Below are 6,760 nucleotides of genomic sequence, written 5' to 3'. Positions count from 1 at the left end.
GCTGAATCTTGCTCTTGTCTGAGTCGATGTTCTGTACTCTGCAATACACATCAATTTGTCTAATCCAATTGTCCAACTTTTTAGCATTTAGCTCTGCATCATATATAGGAAAATCAAATTTAACATCTAGCTTGATCAAAGATGCTTTCTTATTATGCATAGGGCTATTAGGAGGTGTGAGAAAGCTTTCCTCTTTCCCTTTTCCTTTGGAGTGGTCATGGAAGTGAAACTCATCTTCTTCTTTATCTTGTTTAGAACCTGATGAATCTTCAGCCTTATGTTTTCTAAAGTCCCTATACATTTCTTCTACCATAGACTTTATAGCTAGGAAACTTTCTATGAATTGAGGGTCTGGCCCCACAAAACCTTCCTCTAACATTGTCTTCCAAGGATAGACTCTCCCAATTTCAAGGTTAGTTTCAACCAACTCTCCTTCTCCTAATTTGAGCTTCGATCTAGTGAGCATTCAATAGCTAAACCAACACAAGCTTGTCTAACCTTACAGCCCTAAAGCTCTAATACCACTTGGTCTAATAATCACCCTATGAGTGACCTAAGTTAAAGATTTATTGAACAAAGGTATTATAGACTCATGTGCTGGTGTGTGTGTCTATGTTATTTAGGCAACGGATCAATCATATTGCAAATACACAGACACTTGAAATGGAAAGACAGCAGAGAAATACAACAAGCAAATACAAGAACACAAGAAATTAATAAGGATTTCACCCTATCCTCCAGGGCTACATCTCCGGTCTAGATTTTAGTGGTGGCCTTATTTTATTGTGTCTTAAGTAGATAATTACAATGCAGGAGCTCAATATGAGTCCCCTGGAACAAATTTGCTTGGCAGGGTGGTTCTTGGATTCCCCAAGCCATTAGAGTGCACAGACTCTTTTCCTACCAGCTCTTCGACCTCTCTGGTCTAACAAATCCTCTCCTGGATGGCTTGAATCTCTTAAGCTCTTTGGCGCTCAACGCTTCCTTTGGTCAGCTCGGCCCTCTGTCTTCTTACTGCTTTTCTTTGCTTCCCTGTCTTCTTTGCTTCTCTGTCTTTTGTCTTGGGTTCTTCCTCTTTGGTGTGTCTTCTGTTCTCTGTTCATGGCTTTAAGGCCATTCAAGCCCATGGTTGTTTAGTTCCTCTTCCACCTCCATCGGATCGCCTTCTGCAGCTACACTTGGAGTTCCCTATTTGGCGTCACCATCAAGCTCACAGGGAGTGGCCACATGTCCTCCTGTAATTGCGCCAGCCTGCTTCGACGGTTCAATTCTTCGGTTACGTCATGGAATGAGTCTTCCACCACCATGGTGGTCAAAGCAGACCTCAAATCCTTCTAAATTGTGGCTTATTCCCTCGTTAAATCCAGTCCTATCATCAAGTGTGATGTCAACCGTCAGATCTGGACCCCCCAGATCCAATGCCATCCGCTCATTTTGCGCAGTTGACTTGCTCAACCGTTAGCACATGATGAGCGGCAGTTTTATCTCTCCTTCGCTTGCCATGTGTCGATCGCTGAGTGGGATCGCTCCAATTTCTCCAAAACTACTTACTGTTTGAGGGTGCCCCGATCAATACCGCCGGTTTCAGAGTGGGTCCTACCTTTTAGCTTTTGCCTTTTCCCCACGGTTCTCGACTCTTCCATGCGACCGAACGCTCAGGGCTTCTCCATTTTGAGGGTTTTTGCCCAGCGATGCACGATTAGTGCTAAGCGCACATCAAAAACCTTCTCTGTTTCCCAATCTGGGCCTCCTAGGGGCTAATTTCGCCTCCCGCGTAGTCTCCATGGGCCTCGATCAGCGCGCTTTGACGGAGGTCCTCATCATTCCATGCTAGCTGTCGCTGCCACTGGTTTGAGGTGTTGTTGATTGTTGTTTTGAATTCTTTGAAGTTTGTCCCGACTTGGTACAACCATGGTTCTTTTGATTATTCTTCATGGATCCAATTCGGATCAACAAAGGCAGAATACATGGCAGCCACTTAAGCAAGAAAGGAAGCAATTTGGTTGCAGATATTGTGTTCAAGTATGGGTTTAGTACAAGGAGCTATAAGGATAGACTGTGATAGCCAAAGTGCAATTTTCTTGGCAAAGAACCCTGCTTATCATTCAAAGACAAAGCACGTTGATGTTCAGTATCACTTTATGAGGGATATGATAGAAGACAAAAAGGTGTTGCTGGTAAAGGTGGACACTTTGAAGAATAATTTAGATGCATTTACTAAATCTGTGAGCTCTAAGAAGTTCTCTTGGTGTAGAGAAACAATGGGCGTTGCAGGGTTGGACAAGACTAAGCTCTCCTGTGGCCCCTTGTGGAAAGAAAAAAACAAGTGGGAGAATGTTGGGTTGTGTTATATTCTTTCCACGACTAGCTTTCCTAGTCTAACCGGGGGGTTAGAGGGGGGGCGGAGCCCCGCCTTCATTGCACCAACTGCATAGTGGAGGGGTCATGGAGGTGGCGACAGCCCCCTTGTAAATCGCCCCCCTCTATGGGATCCGGGGCAACAACCGGGGGAAATTTTTTTTGGACCCTATATTAGGTGGGCGGACCTACCTATGGTTTTGTGCATGGTTTTCGCACATGGTTTTTGGGCCCAATGGTTTTCGGTCCATGGTATTGGATGCTTCAGCATGTATATATATGTATTGTAACATTGAAAGGAAAATATGAAAAATCAATCTGGTAGTCCCAATTTTGGGATCCAGGGGAAAATCTTTGTGTATATTTTTTAATGTGTTATGCTCCTTTTATTGTTTATTTTCTGTGTTTTAGAATTCATATGCAAGTAATTTTTGTACGGGGTTAAAACCTACATTTTTGTCTGTCCCTAGGTTCTGTCATCCAACCCTTGTCGACTTCCCATCTAGTGAGAGGTCCTTATGATGCCAAAATCAAGGCTTACTATGAAATTATTGAAGACATTGTACTCCACAAATGTAATGCCTAGATACCTTCCAATTTCCGTGAGTCAAACATAAGTCCCAGCTGTGGGTATCTAGTAGGTTGAGACTATAACTCTAACAACCAAAAATTTGTCTTGTGGTCATTAACCACAACATTTAATGTAGAAATGAAGATGTGCAGACACACATGAGCACCATTAACCAACCTTTGCTTAACACTCATAGAAATAAGGATCCATTAGCAAAATGATTGTTGACCATCTCGATCCATCCAGATGTAAGATGTCCTTCACTTGCCCCGGAATACTAGCAAATTTGTTAGGTCCCTATAATACTAGTGATTCCCCCATTACTATTGTCGTTGTATCCCTTATTGTTATTGTTGTGCCCCTATTGTCCCCATATTGTTATTATTGTGCCCCATAGAATCCCTCTATTGTTATTTTTGTGCCTTTATATTATTATTGTTAGGTCGGCTTGGTTATATTGTGACCCCTTAGACTATTATATATAGAAAGGAGGTTTTGTCATTTGAATCATCCAAGAATTGTTCATTTATGTAATGTAAAGGAGGTTTCCCCCTCGAAGAGGCTTATTCCTAAGGCGTTTATCTATCTTTTCTATCTTTTTGTGAGCTGGTTTCATAACATTTGGTATTAGAGCTTTGGATTCTAGGGTTTCGTTGCTCCAAACAGGTCATCGTGGCATTTTCACTATAGCTTTTTTTCTGTGATGTTTCAGAAGTTAAAAAAGAAACCCAAGAAGAAAGACCCATTGCTTTCGAAATTCATCCAATCAAAGGAAAGTATTTACACAAAGCTATTTATGAGAAGGAAATGCTGGCAATACTACATGCACTTAAGAAATGGCGACCCTACCTAATGGGAAGACACTTCAAGGTAAAAACAGATCATGATAGTCCTAAATACTTTTTAGAACAAAGATTATCTTTAGAAGAGCAACAAAATGGGTCACAAATATGTTGAGTTATGACTTTGAAATCGTCTACAAAAAAGGGAAGCAAAATGTTGTGGCAGATGCACTCTCAAGAAAGGATGAGGATGTGGAAGCATTTCTTTGCACCATTTCTATTATCCAACCAGATTGGATAAACGAAACAAGGGATGAATGGAAGAATGACGAGGAAGTGTGGGCACTCATTCAAAAGATACAACAAGATCCCAATACATCTGATACATTTAGCTGGAAAAATGATTTGTTATGGTACAAGGATCAGTTATACCTATGTAAGAATTCCCAACTCAAACAAAATATTCTTAGGGAATTGCACACCTCTCCCTTAAGAGGGCACTCAAGATTTCTAAAAACCTACCACAGGGTTAAGAATGATTTTTTTTGGGATGGATTGGATATTCAAAAGTTTGTGGCGGAATGTTTGGTTTGCCAACAAAATAAAGTTGAAACAATTAAGACCCCAGGACTATTACAACCTTTATCCATTCCAAGCCAACGTTGGGAGGAGGTTTCAATGGATTTTATCACAGGTTTACCCAAGTCCAAAGGAAAGAGTGTTATCATGGTGGTAGTTGACAGACTTACCAAGTATGTACACTTTTGTGCATTATCTCATCCATTTAAAGTGAGTACAATTTCTATTGCATTTATGGAAACAATTCAAAAGCTACATGGAAACCCAAAGATTATTGTAAGTGACAGAGATCTCATTTTCACTGGAAATTTTTAGACAGAATTATTTTCTTGTCTTGGTACTCAGTTAGCTCATAGCTCATCTTATCATCCTCATTCTGATGAGTAAACTGAGATAGTAAACAAATGTTTGGAAGGATATCTTCATTGCTTTGTATCTGATAAATAGACACAATGGGTCAAATGGTTGGCTCTAGTTGAATGGTGGTATAACACTTCCTTCCATACTGTAACAAAAATGACCCCATTTATGGCACTTTATGGATATCATCCACCATCCATCACATCATATTTAAGAGAAAATTCTAAGGTTAAAGCAGTGGAAGATCACATCGAGCATCAGCAACAAGTTCTCCAAATCTTAAAGGATAACCTCACCTTAGCGTAGAATAGAATGAAATAGCAAGCAGATCAACATCGCAGCGAAAGAAGTTTTGATGTAGGTGATTGGGTATTCCTACGGCTACAACCATATAAACAAATGTCCCTCAAGCAAGCTAAGAAGGATAATAAATTATCACCAAAGTATTATGGTCCGTACAAGGTGTTGCAAAAGATAGGTACTATGGCATACAAATTGGAGCTTCTTGCATCTTCCCGAGTGCACCCAGTTTTCCATGTTTCATGCTTAAAGAAGGTTATAGGTGACAAGCTTCCAGTTCAAACAATATTGCCAGAACTTGATGAGGAAGGAAAAATCATATTGGAACTTGAAGAAGTCAAAGAAAGAAGAACTCGACAGCTACAAAATCGATCAATTTCAGAGTATCTCATCAAGTGGAAGAACTTACCTGTTGAAGATTCCACGTGGGAGGATGAAAATTTTATACAAAAGCATCCAGAACTACTCAAGCATTGAGGACAACACTTTTTTGAAGGAGAGGGGCATGTTAGGTCCCTATAATACTAGTGATTCCCCCATTAATATTGTCGTTGTATCCCTTATTATTATTGTTTTGCCCTATTGTCCCCATATTGTTATTATTGTGCCCCATAGAATCCCTCTATTGTTATTTTTGTGCCTTTAGATTATTATTATTAGGTCAACTTGGTTATATTGTGACCCCTTAGACTCCTATATATAGAAAGGAGGTTTTTTCATTTGAATCATCCAATAATTGTTCATTTGTGTAATGTAAAGGAGGTTGCCCCCTCGAAGAGGCTTATTCCTAAGGTGTTGATTTATCTTTTCTATCTTTTTGTGAGTTGGTTTCATAACAAACTTCCAATATTCCAATAGGTGATCCAAGACATCCATTTTCAAACATACACATATGGGAAAAAGGGGCACCTTGGAAAAATGGATTGGTTCATCAAAATTTGAGGGGATAATAAGTTATTATGAAAGAGACATGTTGACACATTAGAGAGTAATGTGTTCACCATGGTCACATAGATTGGTCCAAATTCCAAGAAAACAAACATGTTTGTGATGAAGCTCCAATCTATAGAATACTAGGGTGCTAGCCACTGTCTCCAACCCATTGTAAGGCTTCTCAAGTCTAGATTACATGTCTAGAATAATTGGACCTTGTACAAAACCTGTCTTCTCATGTGGAACTACTTTCTATGCAATTGAGAGTATTTGCAGAGCCATTGCTTTAGCATGATCTTGCATGAGACACTGAGGAAGGTAATGGGCCTCCGAGCTCCAACGGTGACCCTAGATACATTATTGGTAATGAGTTTACTAACCCTGGATACATTCTTGGTAATGAGTTTACTAAGGCATTGATTGAGAGATTTAGATAGCCTTCTAGAAGAGAATTCTTCAATTGTTTCGCCCATTATTTTACAAAGAAGACATTTCCCATACCCATCCTTATTTTTCCTCATCTTTCAAGATGATGTCATATGATTGCTTATATTTCAGTTGTTCTAAATACAACTAACAAAAACAATTGTTTTAAAACATTCTCTCCCTCTTAGAGAGCTATTTAAACCTATCAAGTTCTTTTTAAACATGGTATGGCAGGTATACGACCAATGTCCTAGAAATTGCTTACCATCAAATACAACTCTATTTTCATAAAGTTAATTTTTAACCCCAACACCAAGATTCAATTTGGAAATTTTTGGTTCTTTATGCCCACCTTCTACGACCATGTATTGTTAATAAATACAATCCTTTTCTGGCACCCCAATCTCCTCAGATATATGGTGCATCTAAAACTGTTAGTTGTTTCCATTTA

The sequence above is a fragment of the Pinus tabuliformis genome, chromosome Q (assembly GCF_031772625.1).
Source record: "Pinus tabuliformis cultivar Carrire ecotype Pingquan chromosome Q, CPIR1, whole genome shotgun sequence".
Taxonomy (NCBI): domain Eukaryota; kingdom Viridiplantae; phylum Streptophyta; class Pinopsida; order Pinales; family Pinaceae; genus Pinus; species Pinus tabuliformis.
The sequence above is the reverse complement of the archived record's forward strand: the minus strand, read 5'-3'. Positions refer to the sequence as shown.